General features: G+C 55.2%; 1 protein-coding gene across 3 annotated transcripts in view; it reads left to right on the top strand.

The window, feature by feature from the left end:
* The first annotated feature begins 375 nt into the window (after positions 1 to 375).
* Positions 376 to 20379, top strand: part of LOC146789716 (tetratricopeptide repeat protein 21B-like) — a 514157-nt gene continuing 494153 nt past the window's right edge. For all 3 annotated transcript variants that reach the window (XR_014970145.1, XM_085632051.1, XM_085632050.1), the window contains exon 1: positions 376 to 851. The gene's annotated coding sequence lies outside the window, so the exon portion shown is untranslated. The remainder of the gene's footprint in view (positions 852 to 20379) is intronic.

A 20379-nucleotide genomic window follows, 5' to 3' on the forward strand; every position in this document is an offset into this window, starting at 1 on the left:
CAACAAACATTGTCGCACAGGGCGCCACCAGCACTAAAGCCGGCCCTGCCAGTGTGAACTAAAACGTGCATTGTTTTAATCTAAGTAAAGTTAAGAAAACATGCCTCTGTAAGAGACCCCACCCCCCCACCCTTTTTATAAAACTTTACGGAAGTGGTGTTTTGTGGAAAGGCAATATGGGCCACTTTTTTTAGCGTGCCGAGGCCGATTTTTAATCCCAGTCCAACCCTGCTATTTGTGCGAGTAGCGCCCCCGATGTGAACCACGTAATAAACCCCCTTGCCTAATGCAACTTCCAGTATTATTCTTTATCGTGGATTTTATTCTTTAGACGGTCACCTCCTATTGAAACAGAGTCAACAGAAAGGGAAAATGAGTTACACCTAGGATCTTTCCTCAGAAGACCCAGTCATGACCTGCGCCACCTTTGGTGAAGTGGAGGGGTCCGGGAGAGGGCGGTCAGTCACTCATGGTCATTACTGATGAGCACCAGCCTGAGCCTCGCTCCCAATTGACAGGATTGCATGCACCTGTGTTAATCCAAGAGCAAGAGAGGGACGCAGGCTTCCGGGAGGAGTCGGAGAAACAGGCAGCGCGTGAGCTGATGCCCTGTCCCGTGGCAAGATGACGGAAAAGGGCCCCGTTTTGAAACTTGCCAATGCGTATCGGCGAGCCCATCTCAGAGGAGGAGGCCTGGGCCGTCTGCTACGGGTGCTGCCGCCGAACGGAGCTTCTAGGCAGAGGCTCTTCTAAGCAGTTCCGCCCCCCCACGGGCCCCCATCACAGGACACCGTGGACATAAACCGTGGTCCGGGATGGTTCTGTCTCCTTCGCCAGTGGCCGCATAACTGGTAAGAAAATGTTTAGGCACGACCTTCTCTTCATAGCGCTAGTCTCTATGACAACGAAAAGGAACTGGACAGACTATAATAGCGTATTAATTTTGAATTGCATTGACATACTCGAGCAAGGCCTACTGCTGGTTCACGCTGCTCCCAGGGGCATATCGAAAGTTGAAGCCAACCCCCCCCCCCCCCCCCCTTATGCCCCTGGCTGCTCCTCAGTCTGGATGTCACAGTTGCTGCGTTTGCGCATTTCCCCCAATCCCTTGATGGCTAAGAAGTGCACTTTCATTTAACTAATGGGTGCATTGTGGGAGTTGTAGTCCACGCTTGATTCCGTTAGATTACCCCAATGATTTATCGATTTAATGAGTGTTGGATGTAAAGAGCGCTATGGTATTGGTAGCGTTTTACCTGGAGCCAGGTCTGTAAACCTTCGCTGTCTTGACTGATCTATTAAGCTAAAAAGCCTTTAATCCAGTCCATCTTTTCCTATCGCAGATCTCAGTGACGAACATCCCTGTGGCTCCTGTTTAGAAAGAGTGCAATGGAAGTGTTGTGTGATTTATTTATTTATTAATTAAATATCTACAGAGGTCCTACGTGTGAAGTATCAAATTAAGGGCCTGTAGCATGAATGAAAAAGGTGTATATACCTATTTTCGCGAAACAACGAGTGGGGTAGAACATAAAGACAGCAAATTTGTAAGAGGTGAAGCCCGTGCATTTATTAGAAAATAACTTAGCCAGTTCACTCAGTTGCCTTGTAATATATGGTTAACAGGTGATACTACCAAATTAATATTTTTTTAGTACTTGACGTATTAATTTGTTTCTATATGCTGTGTTTAATAAGTACGACAAAATATATATACAAAGATGAAAGGCTGCGTTTGTGTTGTAGGAATTGAGTGCATGACATGCTGATCGCGCACAGGTAACTGTATCCAATACTTAAATTTCATACAACCAAGGCTTTAAGTATGTGTGGGGGGGGGGGGGGGGGTCCTCTCAAAGGGGCGTAGTCAATGTAATTAAGGGCGTGGCTTACAAACGCCTAAGCTAAAAATCTGGGTTTAGCACAGTGTGCCGCCCGACTTGTTTTGCTGTTCCTGTCGTTGCGTCCAGATATGATACAAGTCACATCACTACAAGTCAGGACTACTGGCTTTGTCAATGGTTGCATATGATGAATAAGCAGCAACTATGGCTTGTATATAATATTGAAAATAATTCCACTTAAAGCCCTGGTGGTGACACCACAATGTTGCTGCCCCTGAGATTCAAAAAGAGAAGGGAAATCCAGAGAGAAAACGACTCTCTTTAAAGGATTTCCCTTCCCCCTACAACGCTCAGCGCGTGCACATCGATGTGCCTGCAGTCCGGAAAAACACACACACGGAGCGCCTGTGCCAGGGCACAAAACGCAGCCCGATAGAGACCCGTTTCGAGTTCCCCTTAAAAAAAACTGCCAGTGCTCAGACCCGGTGAGACCCGGCCCACTTAAAGCCCTGCATACAACCGTGCCATTTTATTCAAACTGAAAATAACTAATTTTACACGTTTAAAGGCTGACTCATCCCTGTTATTATGGGCGTCAATCTTGCATCTGCCTGTTAACCCTTGATATGTGCGCATGGATCTCACTCTCTGAGATAGATTACTGGCATTGTAGAGATGGTGCTTCACCTGTTCACATTTTTCCTAGTATGACATTCTGAGTGCTGGTTCTTGTGTGGTTGAGTCCACACTTCGTCAAAAGTGACTCACCAAAGTGCAGAAGCCCGTCAACACAATGTTAAGGCGTGCTCAGCAAAACTATGAAACACATAATTGGACCCCCATTGACCAACATACCGGGTTCTAGCAAAAACAGCTTTTGTGAAAGTCTTCGCTCTGTGCATTTTTGGCCATAATACTATGTTGGCACTCGGTGTGTACGCCGAGGAGCAGAGAGGAGGCCGCTTGCAACTTGGCGCTGGGGTGTGATGCTGCCGTCTTGTAAGGCACACGCTGGCAAGCAGCTGTGCATCCGAGTACTATGGAGTGATGCCGTGAGGAGCCAGCGTTTTTACACAAAAACGGAATAGGAAACAAGCGTTATTTAACCCCTTCGCTGCTAGGCCTTCCCCCCTGCCCCTTTTTCTGGCTATTTGGGGTAGTTTGCGCTTAGGCCCCTGTAACATTTTGTCCACAAAGTATCCACATCAAATGTATGTCCTTTTTTTCCCAAAAGCAAGAGGATTCTAAGGGTACCCAGGGTTTGTGGATTCCCCTTGAGGGGGACCCAGAAATTAGTAAAAATCTAGCACATTTTTGGGTTTTTTGTAAAAAAAAAATAAAAAATAAATAAAATAAAATAAAATTGGAAAAATTTGCGGCAGAAGAAAGCATCTGGTTTGTTCCCTGCAAATAAAAGGGTTGGTGGTGCTGAAATCACCATCTTCTCAGCTTTCAGGGACATGCAGACTTTTATCAGAAAACCGACATTTTCTATACAGTTTCGTCATTTTTTGCACTTTCAACCTCCTTCCAGTTAGTGGTAGAAATAGGTGAAACCAATAATGGATCCCAGAAAGCTATGCATTTCTGAAAACTAGACACAATTCTGAATTCTGCAAGGGGTCATTGTGTAGCTCCTAAAAGGTTTTCCTATAGAAATTAATGGTTGAAAATCAAAAAAATTTAAATTGAGTTGTGCCAACGTTTTCACCTGTAACTTTTAAATATGACAATTTTTTTTTAAGCAATATACCGTTACAGCTGTAGGGCCCTTCAGGTTGTGGGGATATATAAGACTTGTAGGTTCACGAAGAACCTGAGGAACCGAGAGCCAATAACTGAGCAGCGTCTTGCAATGGTTTTTTCTTTGTGTACCGGGTATATATCAATTCTTTTGGTAAAATATAAAGAGTGAAAAATAGACACCAAGGACACCAATATATTTCTGAAATGGGAACAAAATAGGGAGTTTAGAAGCAGTGTTTTTTTGCACATCTCCAAAATTGTGACTACCGATACAAGCATGGGAATTAGAGGTCATTTTTTAAAATGACATCTTTTTTTACAAATTGTCTCACAATTTGGAAGGCAGAAATGCAAAGAAAGTCAATTGGTATTAACACTTGTTCTACTATTGTGTGTCCCCCCCCCTTCTCCCAAGTCTCCCGATTAAAAACGCTACCTCACTTGTGTGGGTAGGTCTAGTGTCCGCGACAGGAAACGTCCCAAAACGCAATGTGTGAACACCTGATTTTTACAGTGAAAACTGACCTTTTGTTTGCAAAGTGCCTAGCTCTGCTAGCACCTAGGGAAACGTAGCAAACCTATACATTTTTGAAATCTAGACATCCTGGGGAATTCAGGATGGGGTGACTTGTGTGGCTCTCACCAGGTTCTGTTACCCAGAATCCCTTGCAAACCTTCTTTAAAAAAACAACCATTTTTTTCCTCCTTTCTGTAATAGAAAGTTCTGGAATCTGCGCGGATCCACAAAATTCCACTAACCCCGCATTTCCCAAAGTCTCCCGATAAATGGCACCTCACTTGTGTGGGTAGGCGTAGTGCCTGCAATAGGAAATACGCCAAAACGTAATGTGGACTCAAAACATTTTTACGGTGGATCAACGTTTACAACTTGTTTACAACGCAAGCCATTACAACACAAGTCGTTACGACTTGCTGTAGGGGGCAGAAGGTGTTGGATTTTCAATCCAACACCTTCCCTACTGTTGCACACAATGGAGTTGGAATAGTAAATGATACTATTCCAAACTCCAGCGCGCTCCCACAGCAAGTCATTATAACGACTTGCATTGCAATGGCTTGCGATGCAACAATGCGTTGTTGTAACGACTTGCATTGTAATGGCATGCGTTGTAACGAGTGCTATTCCATTTTTACAGTGAAAACTGTCCCTTTTTAGCAAAGTGCCTAACTGTGAATTTTGAACCCTAGCTCTGCCAGCACCTAGGGAAACTGTTAGAAGGGGACCCCAGGGGAGACAGGGAGGTTACCTGAACACCCTGAGACCTACCCTCGGGGTAACGTAGCCGGGCACTGGCGGGAGACTCCTCAGGGGAAGAGTCTCGTATCTAAGATCGCACACACAGCACCACACGACAGAGACACCACACGGTAGGTTCTTGGGAACAGATCTTTTATCTACTCAACTTCGTCGGATCTTTATGATCACCAAGGTGGAGATGTACAAATAGAGCACGGGCTCAGAGAGTCTCGGTAGGGACAGGGTGAAGCGGGACAGTCTTTGGGGATCCGGATCAATGCAGGGGCGTACCCAACGCACAGCTCACAATCCTCGAGCTGGGGGATACGCTGCGGTCCATCCGGACCGAGGGAGTCGTTAGGAGCCGCGAGTCACTCAGCAGGGCTCAAGCACAAGTTCGGAGGTCTTACGATCTTCAGGTGAGCCGCGAGTCACTCAGCAGGGCTCAAGCACAAGTTCGGAGGTCTTACGATCTTCAGGGGAGCCGCGAGTCACTCAGCAGGGCTCAGAGGTTCCAAGGTTGCAAGGGAGCCGCGACCACATCAGCAGGGCTCTCGTCGTCCAGAGTCGAATCTGCCAGATAGTCCCAGAGCACCCCTTGTTATAGGTCAACTCCTCTTTGATGTCTGGGGTCCGTGTAGGCAGGGGTCTTAGCGCCTGGGGGCCGCTCGTTGGAGTTTCCTGCCATGTTGTCCTTTGATCCTTTCAGGGCCGGGTCGGGAGGAGTCCCAGACACCCAGCAGGCGTGGAGCCAGCCCTCAGGGAGACCGGAGGGCCGATCGAAACCCATCTCCCGAGGGGAGGCCAGAGGTGCGATGGAAACTGCTCCTCCCTCTCTCACTCCATGGGAGCGCGAGATTCCCCAGCCGGGACGGCGCCTCTAGGCCTGGGTTGTGCTGGGGCCGGGCGGCCATCGTAGGTGCATGAAGTGGGCACGCGGGCCCTGTGGTGCTGGGAAGATGGAGGGCACGGACAGGGAAGTCCGGGTCGGGTGTGTGTGGGTCCTGGCGGGCAGGACCGGCTAGGCCGTGTACTGAGGGACTGAATGAGGTGTACGGGTCAGGAGGTGTGGCTAGGGGTCAGGGATGGCCATACCACAAGGCCGGGTCTAACGCGCGTCCCCCCCCCCCCCAGCTGAAAGCCGGAGAGAACTACCAATCCTCTTGGGGGTTCTCTTTGCTGAGGCGGAAGAACAGGGAGAGGCCGTCAGCGTTGGCGTGGTCAGTACCAGGGCGGTGCTCTACGGTGAAATCCATCCCCTGGAGGGAGATTGACCACCGCAATAGTTTGGGGTTTTCCCCTCGCATCTGCATGAGCCATCGCAGGGGGCGATGGTCGGATTGGACTTTGAAGTGGGTGCCGAACAGATAGGGTCGTAATTTCTTGAGGGCCCAGACTACGGCGAACGCCTCGCGCTCAATGGTGCTCCATTTCTGTTCTCTGGGTAACAGCCTTCGGCTGAGGAAGGCTATGGGCTGGTCTAGGCCTTGGTCATTCACCTGTGACAGGACTGCCCCAATGCCATGCTCGGAGGCATCAGTTTGTACCACAAACTCCTTGGAGTAGTCGGGGGCCTGGAGCACGGGGGCAGTACACATGGCCGCTTTCAGGGCATCGAACGCCTCCTGGCAGGCAGAGGTCCACTGCACTTTCTTGGGCTGTTTCTTGGACATGAGTTCCGTGAGGGCACCGACAAGGCTGCCGTACCCCCGGATGAATCTCTGGTAGTAGCCGGTGAGGCCCAGAAAGGCTCGGACCTCCGTTTGGGTAGTGGGTGGTTCCTAGGCTAGGATGGCGTCGATCTTAGGCTGCAGAGGGGCGACCTGCCCGCTTCCGACTCGGTGCCCTAGGTAGACCACCGAACCTTGCCCAATCTGACACTTGCTGGCTTTTACTGTGAGGCCTGCCTGGCGCAGGGCCGTTAGCACCCTCTGGAGGTGCTGGAGGTGCTCACTCCATTCGAAACTGAAAACCGCGATATCGTCTAGATATGCGGCGCTGAACTTCTCCAGCCCGGCCAGGACTCTATTTACCAGTCGCTGGAAGGCGGCCTGGGCATTTTTCATCCCGAAGGGCATCACGCGAAAGCGATAGTGCCCATCCGGGGTGGAGAAGGCGGACCGCTCCTTGGCTCCTTCTGTGAGCGCAATTTGCCAGTACCCGCAGGTTAGATCGAATGTGCTGAGGAAATGAGCCGACCCGAGACGGTCAATGAGCTCGTCTGCTCGGGGAATGGGGTGAGCGTCGGCTCGGGTGACTTCATTGAGTCCCCGGTAGTCCACACAGAATCGGAGTTCTGGGGCGACACCGGGGGCCGCTGCTTTCGGGACCAGTACCACAGGGCTGGAGGGTTCGATCACCCCCAAGGTCAACATCTTCGAGACCTCGGCCTGAATGCAGGACCGGACTCGATCAGCGACTCGGTAGGCTCGTTGCTTCATCGGCAGGCTGTCTCCGGTGTCCACGTCATGGACACACCAGTCGGTGACTTTGGGGACGACAGAGAATAAGTCGGGGAACTGCCCTAAGAGCTGGCGGCAGTCCTCGCGTTGCTGGGAAGGGAGGGATGGAGAGAGGTTCACTCCTTCCACGGAGCCATCCTTCTCCTTGGTACACAGGAGGTCAGGGAGGGGATCTGACTCCTCCTCGGCACCGTCATCGGTGGCCAGCAGCAGACTCGGCTCCGTCCGCACGAAGTGGGGCTTGAGGTGGTTCACGTGCAGGACCCGAAGGGGGTCCCGAGGTGACTGGACGTCCACCAAGTACGTGACTTGGCCCTTCAAAGTCGTTGAGCGGAAGAGCCAGGTCCATTTATCCTGGAGGGCGCAAGGTTTCACGGGGGCCATGACCCATACCTGCTGGCCCGGCTGGAACTCGACCAAAGTGGCATTCTGGTCGTACCAGCGCTTCATTTCTTCCTGGCTCGCCTCCAGGTTGGCCTCGGCCATTTCTCAAAACTTCCTAGTCTGGTTTCGGAGGGTCAGAACGTATCAGAACACATCTCGGGGGGGGGGGGGGGGTGCCTCGGGGCGCCGCCTCCCACCCTTCCTTGACCAGGCTGAGGGGCCCCCGGACGGGGTGCCCGTAGAGTAACTCAAAGGGGCTGAACCCCAAGGATTTCTGGGGAACTTCCCGGTAGGCGAACAAAAGGCAGGGGAGCAGGACGTCCCACTTGCGCCGGAGGGGCTCTTCCAGGCCCGCGATCATCCCCTTCAGAGTCCGGATAAACCGCTCTACTAGGCCATTTCCTTGGGGGTGGTACGGTGTGGTGAACTTATAGGACACTCCACATTGTTGCCACAGGGACGTCATGTATTTGGAGATAAAGTTCGTCCCGCGATCACTTACGACCTCGCGGGGAAAACCCACACGGGAAAAGATCCCCATCAACGCCCAGCCCACCACGGGGGCGGTGATGGTGCGTAAGGGAATGGCCTCCGGGTATCGGGTGGCATGGTCCACTAGGACGAGGATGAAGCGGTGACCTTGTGAGGTTGGGGGGGGGTCCAGGGTCCCGACGATGTCGATCCCGACCCGTTCTAACGGGGTATGGACGACAGGGAAGGGTTGGAGGGGAGCCTTCCGCTTTCCTCCACTTTTCCCACTAGCCTGGCACGTGGGACAGGACTTGCAGTGGGTTTCTACATCTGCTTTCATTTTAGGCCAGTAAAAGTGAGTCACTAGGCGACTGTAGGTTTTGTCTTGGCCCAAGTGGCCTGCGAGGGGGACATCGTGGGCCAAGCCCAGGAGGAAGTCTCGGAAGCGTAGGGGTACCACCAGCACCCGGGCTGATCCTAGCTCCACTGACTTCTGCTCGCTGTACAAAAGGTCATTTTCCCAATATAGCCGGTGTGTTCCAGATTGGTTGCCCGCGGCTTGGGCCTCTGCTTGCTGCCGGGGTCCGACCAGGGAGGGACAGGTAGCTTGCTCCTGGCAGAATTCCTGTCGGGAGGGGCCCGCCTCGTGGCGCCAATGGGCCAACTCGGGCAGATCGCCTAACTCTGCGATCTGTGCGGGGTCGGATGGTAGGGGTTCGTCGCTGGCGACAGATTCTCCACGTGGGGAGATGTGGGGGACCTCGGCTGGGACAATCCTGTCCTCGTTGGCCGGTGCGTCCTCGACTTCCCCAAGGGGGGGCAGTTGGGCCGCCATAGATCGGATGGTGGCGCACACCCACTCGGGGAGACCTATCATCCCTAGGTTGGCCTTGCGCACGACTTGCTGCCAGGAGGAACTTTCCAGGTCATTCCCCAGGAGACAGTTGACCAGCTGGGAGGTTCGCACTGCTACTTTCAATTTACCGACCACTCCGCCCCATTCAAAAGGCACCAGGGCTACCTTACAGAGACTCTCAGTGTTGACAGCTGCAATTACAGGGCAAAATATATTGGGGAGGATCTGGTCTTCGTGGACTAAGTGGCTGAGGACACCGGTGATGCTCGCCCCGGTGTCACGAATGACCTCTACCTGTTGGCCATTGATCGTCACTAGCTGCCCGTATTTCTTCGTGTTGGAGGCCAGGAGGCTCCCAGGGACCATTTCTCTGTCTCCTAATGATACCAAGGCCATGGCGGCGGGTTCCCATTCTACGGGTTCCTCAATCTCCTCCCCTAGGGCTACATTGGCTATCTGTCTGGCTGGGGAGGCTGTAGTGGGGACGCGCAGGGCCATGGGGCATTCGGGCTCATTGGCGCAATGCCCGGGCTTCTGGCAACGTAAACAAGTGATGGTCACCCGGTGCCCCCGTCTCACGGGTGGACCGGATACAGCTGGTGGGGGTGCCGGGAAGTGCAGAGGTTGGCTTTTCGGAGGACTGGACTGGGATTCCCTCTGCCCTCCCTGGTTCCCCCCCCCCTGCTCTGGCGGGGTGGTCCCTGACTGGCTCGGGGGTATTCTCCTACAGGGCCCCGGGAGACCCGGGTGTTGGTCCAGCGATCCGCCTCGACAGCCAGCTTCCTCGGATCCGTGAGCTTGCTGTCGAGCAGATGCTGGCGTAGCTCCACAAAGCAGTTCGCCGCCAGGTGTTCCCATAACATAAGGTCGGTTAGTTCGTCCAGGGTGGTTACTTTGCTGCCCTTAATCCACCCGTCGAATGCACGGCTGAAAAAGTTCACATACTCCACCCACGTGGTGCCGGGGATCTTCTTGCAGTCCCGGAACCGCTGGCGGTACATCTCCGGGGTGAGGCCGTACCTTGTGAGGAGGGCCTCCTTCATGTGGCTGTAGGAGGTCTGCATGGAGGATGGTAGGTCGTGCAGGGTGTCTCTCCCCTCGCTCAAAAATCGGCCCCACAACCCGGCCCCCCAATCTTTCTGCGGGACTCGGTGGGAGGTCATGGTGACCTCGTAGGCCTTGATCCATTGTTGGATGTCATCGTTTTTGTAATATTCCTTGACCACATCTTTGGGGATGTGGACCTTCTGTTCCGCCGGTGGTGGCACCCCCTGGTTCTCCGGGGGTCGAGCTTCTTCACTCCTTGCCTTGAGCTCGATTTCTTTCAAGCTGCGTTCGTGCTCCAGTTGAAGTCTTCATCCTTCGTGCTCTCGTTGGAGTTTCTTCTCTTCCAGTTCGCCTTGTACTCGCATCTGTTCCACTGCTAGCTTCTTCTCAGCTAATTTCAACTCGCCCTCAATTTTCAGTTTGGCCAGTTCGAATTCGTGATTACGACTTCTCTCTCTGTCTGCGAGTTCTTCCGGGGATAGACCCCCGTCTGGTACGAAGCTTCGTACCTGGTTGCTGCTGCTTTCTCTCGGGGGGGGGGGGGGGGGAGTCCAGCTTCGTTGTGGAGCTCCACCGCTCCTTCTGGGTGGGGGGCTCCGGATTCCACCCAAGCTTTCAGTGCCTTCTGCATATCTTCTTTGGTGTTGAGACCAGTGGTAGCGATTTTTAGTTCTTTGCAGAATTGCTTCAGTTCTTTGTGCGTGTACTCTTCCAGTTGTTCCGCCTGGAACACAGCACTCGCGTTGGTTTCTGTGAGACTCATGGCGTTTTCTTCTGCCGTCTTTGCCGGTAGTGCGTCAGCTGCTTACGGTACGATCTCTAGATGATGGGCCCGAATCCCGTCGCTTGCCACCAATGTTAGAAGGCGACCCCAGGGGAGACAGGGAGGTTACCCAAACAGCCTGAGACCTACCCTCGGGGTAACGTAGCCGGGCACTGGCGGGAGACTCCTCAGGGGAGGAATCTCGTATCTAGGATCGCACACACGGCACCACACGCCAAAGAGACACCACACGGTAGGTTCTTGGGAACAGATCTTTTATCTACTCAACTTCGTCGGATCTTTATGATCACCAAGGTGGAGATGTACAAATAGAGCACGGGCTCAGAGAGTCTCGGTAGGGACAGGGGAAAGCGGGACAGTCTTTGGGGATCCGGATCAATGCAGGGGCGTACCCAACGCACAGCTCACAATCCTCGAGCTGGGGGATACGCTGCGGTCCAGCCGGACCGAGGGAGTCGTTAGGAGCCGCGAGTCACTCAGCAGGGCTCAAGCACAAGTTCGGAGGTCTTACGATCTTCAGGGGAGCCGCGAGTCACTCAGCAGGGCTCAAGCACAAGTTCGGACGTCTTACAATCTTCTGGGGAGCCGCGAGTCATTCAGCAGGGCTCAGAGGTTCCAAGGTTGCAAGGGAGCTGCGACCACGTCAGCAGGGCTCTCGTCGTCCAGAGTCGAATCTGCCAGATAGTCCCAGAGCACCCCTTGTTATAGGTCAACTCCTCTTTGATGTCCGGGGTCCGTGTAGGCAGGGGTCTTAGCGCCTGGGGGCCGCTCGTTGGAGTTTCCTGCCATGTTGTCCTTTGATCCTTTCAGGGCCGGGTCGGGAGGAGTCCCAGACACCCAGCAGGCGTGGAGCCAGCCCTCAGGGAGGCCGGAGGGCCGATCGAAACCCATCTCCCGAGGGGAGGCCAGAGGTGCGATTGTTAGACCCGGCCTCGTGGCATGGCCATCCCTGGCCACACCCCCTGACCCGTACACCTCATTCAGTACACGGCCTAGCCTGTCCTGCCCACCAGGACCCACACACCCCACCTGGACTTCCTGTCCGTGCCCTCCATCTTCCCAGCACCACAGGGCCCGCGTGCCTACTTCCTGCACCTACGATGGCCGCCCGGCCCCAGCACAACCCAGGCCTAGAGGCGCCACCCCGGCTGGGGAACATCGCGCTCCCATAGAATGAGAGAGGGAGGAGCCGTTTACATCACACCTCTGGCCTCCCCTCGGGAGATGGGTTTCGATCGGCCCTCTGGCCTCCCTGAGGGCTGGCTCCACGCCTGCTGGGTGTCTGGGACTCCTCCCGACCCGGCCCTGAAAGGATCAAAGGACAACATGGCAGGAAACTCCAACGAGCGGCCCCCAGGCGCTAAGGCCCCTGCCTACACGCACCCCGGACATCAAAGAGGACCTGACCTATATCAAGGGGTGCTCTGGGGCTATCCTGCAGATTCGACTCTGGACGACGAGAGCCCTGCTGAGTGACTCGCGGCTCCCCTGAAGATCGTAAGACCTCCGAACTTGTGCTTGAGCCCGCTGAGTGACTCGTGGCCCCTGAAGACTCCTGGTCCGGCTGGACCGCGGCGTGTCCCCCGGCTCGAGGATTGTGAGCTGTGCGCTGGGTACGCCCCTGCATCTATCCGGATCCCCAAAGACTGTCCCGCTACCCCCTTCCCTACCGAGACTCTCTGAGCCCGTGCTCAATTTGTACATAGCTACCTTGGTGATCATAAAGATCTGACGAAGCTGAATAGATAAAGATCTGTTCCCAAGAACCTACCGTGTGGTGTCCCTTTGTCGTGTGGTGCCGTGTGTGCGATCCTAGATACGAGACTCTTCCCCCTGAGGAGTCTCCCGTCAGTGCCCGGCTACGATACCCCGAGGGTAGGTCTCAGGGTGTTCAGGTAACCTCCCTGACTCCTCTGGGGTCACCTTCTAACATTGGTGGCAAGCGACGGGATTCGGGCCCATCATCTAGAGATCGTACTATAAGCAGTGGACGCACCACCGGCAAAAACGGCAGAAGAAAACGCCATGAGCCTCACAGAAACCAACGCGAGTGCTGTGTTCCAGGCGGAACAACTGGAAGAGTACACGCACAAAGAACTGAAGCAATTCTGCAAAGAACTAAAAATTGCTACCACTGGTCTCAACCCCAAAGAAGATATGCAGAAGGCACTGAAAGCTTCGGTGGAATCCGGAGCCCCCCGCCCAGAAGGAGCGGTGGAGCTCCATGACGAAGCTGGACTCTCCCCAAGAGAAAGCAGCAGCAACCAGGTACGAAGCTTTGTACCAGACTGGGGTCTATCCCCGGAAGAACTCGCAGACAGAGAGAGAAGCCGTAATCACGAACTCTAACTGGCCAAACTGAAAATTGAGGGCGAGTTGAAATTAGCTGAGAAAAAACTAGCAGTGAAAGAGATGCGAGTACAAGGCGAGCTAGAAGAGAAGAAACTCCAACGAGAGCACGAAGGACGAAGACTTCAACTGGAGCACGAACGAAGCTTGAAAGAAATCGAGCTCAAGGCAAGAAGCGAAGAAACTCGACCCCCAGAGAACCGGGGGGTGCCACCACAGGTGGAACGGAAGGTCCACATCCCCAAAGATGTGGTCAAGGAATATTACAAGATCGATGACATCCAACAGTGGTTCAAGGCCTATGAGGTCGACATGACCTCCCACCGAGTCCCGCAGAAAGATTGGGGGGCCGGGTTGTGGGGCCGATTTTTGAGCGAAGGGAGAGACACCCTGCTCGACCTACCATTCTCCATGCAGACCTCCTACAGCCACATGAAGGAGGCCCTCCTCACGAGGTACGGCCTCACCCCGGAGATGTACCGCCAGCGGTTCCGGGACTGCAAGAAGATCCCCGGCACCACGTGGGTGGAGTATGTGAACTTTTTCAGCCGTGCATTCAACGGGTGGATTAAGGGCAGCAAAGTAACCACCCTGGACGAACTGACTGACCTCATGTTATGGGAACACCTGGCGGCGAACTGCTTTGTGGAGCTACGCCAGCATCTACTCGACAGCAAGCTCACGGATCCGAGGAAGCTGGCTGTCGAAGCCGATCGTTGGACCAAAACCCGGGTCTCCCGGGGCCCTGTAGGAGAATACCCCCGAGCCAGTCAGGGACCACCCCGCGAGAGAGGGGGGGGGGGGAACCAGGGAGGGCAGAGGGAACCCCAGTCCAGTCCCCCGAAAAGCCAACCTCCACACTTCCCGGCACCCCCACCAGCTGTATCGGGTCCACCCGTGAGACGGGGGCACCGGGTGACCATCACTTGTTTCCGTTGCCAGAAGCCCGGCCATTACGCCAATGACCCCGAATGCCCCATGGCCCCGCGTGTCCCCACTACAGCCCCCCCGCCAGACAGATAGCCAACATAGCCCTAGGGGTGGAGATGGAGGAGACCGTAGAATGGGAACCCGCCGCCATGGCCTTAGTATCATTAGGAGACAGAGAAATGGTCCCTGGGAGCCTCCTGCCCTCCAACACGAAGAAATATGGGCTGCTAGTGACGATCAATGGCCAACAGGTAGAGGCCCTTCGTGACACCGGGGCGAGCATCACCGGTGTCCTCAGCCACTTAGTCCACGAAGACCAGATCCTCCCCAACCTATTTTGCCCTGTAATTACAGCCGACAACACTGAGAGTCTCTGTAAGGTAGCCCTGGTGCCTTTTGAATGGGGCGGAGTGGTCGGAAAATTGAAAGTAGCAGTGAGAACCTCCCAGCCGGTCGACTGTCTCCTGGGGAATGACCTAGAAAGTTCTCCCTGGAAGCAAGTCGAGCGCAAGGCCCACCTAGGGATGATGGGTCTCCCCGAGTGGGTGTGCGCCACCACCCGATCTATGGCGGCCCGACTGTCCCCCCCCGTGGGGAAGCCGAAGACGCACCTACCAACGAGGACAGGATTGTCCCAGCCGAGGTCCCCCACATCTCCCCACGTGGAGAATCGGTCACCAGCAACGAACCCCTACCGTCCGACCCCGCACAGATCGCAGAGTTAGGCGATCTGCCCGAGTTGGTTCAGTGGCGCCACAAGGGAGGCCCCTCCCGAGAGGAGTTCTGCCAGGAGCAAGCCACCTGTCCCTCCCTGGTCGGACTCCGGCAGCAAGCCGAGGCCCAAGCCGCGGGCAACCAATCTGGAACACACCGGCTATATTGGGAAAATGACCTTTTGTACAGCGAGCAGAAGGCGGTGGAGCTAGGATCAGCCCGGGTGCTGGTGGTACCCCTACGCTTCCGAGACTTCCTCCTGGGCTTGGCTCACGATGTCCCCCTCGCAGGCCACTTGGGCCAAGACACAACCTACAGCCGCCTAGTGACTCACTTTTACTGGCCTAAAATGAAAGCAGATGTAGAAACCCACTGCAAGTCCTGTCCTACGTGCCAGGCTGGTGGAAAAAGTGGAGGAAAGCGCAAGGCTCCCCTCCAACATTTCCCGGTCGTCAATACCCCGTTCGAGCGGGTCGGGATCGACATCGTGGGGCCACTGGACCCCCCAACCTCACAAGGTCACCGCTTCATCCTCGTCCTAGTGGACCATGCCACCTGATACCCGGAGGCCATTCCCCTGCGCACCATCACCGCCCCCGTGGTAGGCCGGGCGCTGATGGGGATCTTTTCCCCGCGAGGTCGTAAGCGATCGCGGGTCGAACTTTATCTCAAAATACATGACGTCCCTGTGGCAACAATGTGGAGTGTCCTATAAGTTCACCACACCGTACCACCCCCAAGGAAATGGCCTAGTAGAGCGGTTTAACCGGACTCTGAAGGGAATGATCGCGGGCCTAGAAGAGCCCCTCCGGCGTAAGTGGGACGTCCTGCTCCCCTGCCTCTTGTTCGCCTACTGGGAAGTTCCCCAGAAGTCCTTGGGGTTCAGCCCCTTTGAGTTACTCTACGGGCACCCCGTCCGGGGGCCCCTCAGCCTGGTCAAGGAAGGATGGGAGGCGGCGCCCCGAGGCCCCACCCGAGATGTGTTCCGATACGTACTGACCCTCCGAAACCAGACAAGGAAATTTCGAGAACTGGCCGAGGCCAACCTGGAGGCGAGCCAGGAGGAACTGAAGCGCTGGTACGACCAGAATGCCACTCTGGTCGAGTTCCAGCCGGGCCAGCAGGTATGGGTCATGGCCCCTGTGAAACCTTGCACCCTCCAGGATAAATGGACCGGGCCCTTCAAAGTCGTCGAGCGGAAGAGCCCGGTCACGTACTTGGTGGACGTCCAGTCCCCTCGGGACCCCCTTCGGGTCCTTCACGTGAACCGCCTCAAACCCCACTTCGTGCGGACGGAGCTGGGTCTGCTGCTGGCCACCGATGACGGGGACGAGGAGGAGTCAGACCCCCTCCCTGACCTCCTGTGTACCCAGGAGAAGGATGGCTCCGTGGAAGGAGTGAACCTCTCTCCATCCCTCACGTCCCAGCAACGCGAGGACTGCCGCCAGCTCTTAGGGCAGTTCCCCGACTTATTCTCTCTCGTCCCCAAGGTCACCGACTGGTGTGTCCATGATGTGGACACCGGAGACAGACAGCCCGCCGGTGAAGCAATGAGCCTACCGAGTCCCTGATCGAGTCCGGTCCTGCATTCAGGCCGAGGTCTCGAAGATGTTGACCTTGGGAGTGATCGAACCCTCCAGCCCTGTGGTACTGGTCCCGAAAGCAGCGGCCCCCGGTGTCGCCCCAGAACTTCGATTCTGTGTGGACTACCGGGGACTCAATGAAGTCACCCGAGCCGACGCTCACCCCATTCCCCGAGCAGACGAGCGTCTCGGGTCGGCTCATTTTTCTCAGCACATTCGATCTAACCTGCGGGTACTGGCAAATTGCGCTCCCAGAAGGAGCCAAGGAGCGGTCCGCCTTCTCCACCCCGGATGGGCACTATCGCTTTCGCGTGATGCCCTTCGGTATGAAAAATGCCCCGGCCGCCTTCCAGCTACTGGTAAATAGAGTTCTGGCCGGGCTGGAGAAGTTCAGCGCCGCATATCTGGACGATATCTCGGTTTTCAGTTCCGAATGGAGTCAGCACCTCCAGAGGGTGCTAACGGCCCTGCGCCAGGCAAGCCTCACAGTAAAAGCCAGCAAATGTCAGATTGGGCAAGGTTCGGTGGTCTACCTAGGGCACCAAGTCGGAAGCGGGCAGGTCGCCCCTCTACAGCCTAAGATCGACGCCATCCTAGCCTGGGAACCACCCACGACCCAAACGGAGGTCCGAGCCTTTCTGGGCCTCACCGGCTACTACCGGAGATTCATCCGGGGGTACGGCAGCCTTGTCGGTCCCCTCACGGAACTCAAGTCCAAGAAACAGCCCAAGAAAGTGCAGTGGACCTCTGCCTGCCAGGAGGCATTCGATGCCCTGAAAGCGGCCATGTGTACTTCCCCCCCCCCCCCGTGCTCCAGGCCCCCGACTACTCCAAGGAGTTTGTGGTACAAACCGATGCCTCCGAGCATGGCATTGGGGCAGTCCTGTCGCAGGTGAATGACCAAGGCCTAGACCAGCCCGTAGCCTTCCTCAGCCGAAGGCTGTTACCCAGAGAACGAAAATGGAGCACCATTGAACGTGAGGCGTTCGCCGTAGTCTGGGCCCTCAAGAAACTCCGACCCTATCTGTTCGGCACCCACTTCAAAGTCCAAACCGACCATCGCCCCCTGCGATGGCTCATGCAGATGCGAGGGGAAAACCCCAAACTATTGCGGTGGTCAATCTCCCTCCAGGGGATGGATTTCACCGTAGAGCACCGCCCTGGTACTGACCACGCCCACGCCAACGCTGACGGCCTCTCCCGGTTCTTCCGCCTCAGCGAAGAGAGCCCCCAAGAGGATGGGTAGTTCTCTCCGGCTTTCAGCTGGGGGGGGGACGCGTGTTAGACCCGGCCCCATTGCATGGCCATCCCTGACCCCTGGCCACACCCCCTGACCCGTACACCTCATTCAGACCCTCAGTACACGGCCTAGCCGGTCCTGGCCACCAGGACCCACACACACCCGACCCGGACTTCCTGTCCGTGCCCTCCTTCTTCCCAGCACCACTGGGCCCGCGTGCCCACTTCCTGCACCTACGATGGCCGCCCGGCCCCAGCACAACCCAGGCCTAGAGGCGCCACCCCGGCTGGGGAACATCCCGCTCCCATAGAATGAGAGAGGGAGGAGCCGTTTCCATCACACCTCTGGCCTCCCCTCAGGAGATGGGTTTCGATCGGCCCTCTGGCCTCCCTGAGGGCTGGCTCCACGCCTGCTGGGTGTCTGGGACTCCTCCCGACCCGGCCCTGAAAGGATCAAAGGACAACATGGCAGGAAACTCCAACGAGCGGCCCCCAGGCACTAAGGCACCTGCCTACACGCACCCCGGACATCAAAGAGGAGTTGACCTATATCAAGGGGTGCTCTGGTGCTATCTGACAGATTCGACTCTGGACGACGAGAGCCCTGCTGACGTGGTCGCGGCTCCCTTGCAACCTTGGAACCTCTGAGCCCTGCTGAGTGACTCGCGGCTCCCCTGAAGATCGTAAGACCTCCGAACTTGTGCTTGAGCCCTGCTGAGTGACTCGCGGCTCCCCTGAAGATCGTCAGACCTCCGTACTTGTGCTTGAGCCCGCTGAGTGACTCGCGGCCCCTGAAGACTCCTGGACCACGGCGTGTCCCCTGGCTCGAGGATTGTGAGCTGTGCGCTGGGTACGCCCCTGCATCTATCCGGATCCCCAAAGACTGTCCCGCTACCCCCTACCCCCTTCCCTACCGAGACTCTCTGAGCCCGTGCTCAATTTGTACATCGCTACCTTGGTGATCATAAAGATCTGACGAAGCTGAATAGATAAGATCTGTTCCCAAGAACCTACCGTGTGGTGTCCCTTTGTCGTGTGGTGCCGTGTGTGCGATCCTAGATACGAGACTCTTCCCCCTGAGGAGTCTCCCGCCAGTGCCCGGCTACGATACCCCGAGGGTAGGTCTCAGGGTGTTCAGGTAACCTCCCTGACTCCTCTGGGGTCACCTTCTAACAGCTATGGAAACTGCTCCTCCCTCTCTCACTCCATGGGAGTGCGAGGTTCCCCAGCCGGGGCGGCGCCTCTAGGCCTGGCTTGTGCTGGGGCCGGGCGGCCATCGTAGGTGCATGAAGTGGGCACGCGGGCCCTGTGGTGCTGGGAAGAGTGAGGGCACGGACAGGGAAGTCGGGTCGGGTGTGTGTGGGTCCTGGCGGGCAGGACCGGCTAGGCCGTGTACTGAGGGACTGAATGAGGTGTACGGGTCAGGAGGTGTGGCTAGGGGTCAGGGATGGCCATGCCAGAAGGCCGGGTCTAACAGAAACCTAGAAAACCTAAACATTTTTGAAAACTAGACACCCAGGGGAATCCAGGATGGGATGATTTGTGTGGCTCTCACTAGATTCTGTTACCCAGAATCCCTTGCAAATCTCAAACTTTGTCAAAAAAACACATTTTCTTCACATTGGAACGTTCTGAAATCTGTGTCGATCCGGAAACTTTCACCAACCCCGCAATCTCCAAAGTCTCCCGATTTAAAAATGGTACCTCACTTGTATGGGAGGGCCAAGTACCGCTGACAGGCAAGGGCCCAAAACGTATTGAGGACACATCAAAATTACCGATCACAAAACTACCTGGTTTTGCAAGGGGGGTTACCTGGGTTTATGGCCCTGGGTTAGGCGGCCATCCAGGGAAACCTACCAAACCCACACATTTCTGAAACCTGGACACCCAGGGAAGTCCAGAGAGGTATGTCCTGCGCGGCTTGAGGAATATAATGATGTCACCTTTTTTCCCCCTGGCTCGGCGGCCATCTAGCACATATTTGTGCCCGCACTGCGATCCCACACAGAAATATGTGGAAAATTGTTTCCCCTCCCCAGCTAAATTTGAGCTTCTGGGAAGGAAAACATTTGGCAGGTTTCCTTAGATAGCTGCCAAACCCGGGGGCCAAAACCCAGGTGACCCCCCTTGCAAAACTACGTTGGTTTGTGCTAGGTAATTGTGATGTCTCAACAGTACGTTTTGGGCCCTTGCCTGTCACGGGCACTTGGCCCACCCACACAAGTGATGTACCATTTTTAATCTACATGGTTATCTTCACTGTATGCTCTGTCTAATAATCAAACTTGGACGTTAGACAGCTCAATTGCTGTCTGTTTTTCCTATCTATAGAGAAGACCTAATAGCTTGGTCTCGCGTTCCGCTAGCCAAGTGGACAGCAAGTAACTTCCTCATTGCAATTGTTACATAGTTGCCTGCCTTCCGTATGTCGCAGCCGAGCAGCAAGAGCAGACTCATTAAACTTGCATTACATCCCATGCTGTTATTTCATATTACTATTAACATACACCAATTTTAAGAAGCAGTTCTATTGTGCCACTTAAAATAAATTAGATAAATGGGGGCTGCATAGATTCCATATTCCACTATATAAGTATTAATATTTAGAGGCAGAAGCAGTTCAAACGTGGCAGTGAATTGTATAAATTAAATAGCTGCGGGCAGACTGGTTTCCTAGTTCCGTTTTACCAGTCTAACGGACACAGCTCG

Source organism: Triturus cristatus, chromosome 10 (genome assembly GCF_964204655.1).
Source record: "Triturus cristatus chromosome 10, aTriCri1.1, whole genome shotgun sequence".
In the NCBI taxonomy this organism is placed as follows: Eukaryota; Metazoa; Chordata; class Amphibia; order Caudata; family Salamandridae; genus Triturus; species Triturus cristatus.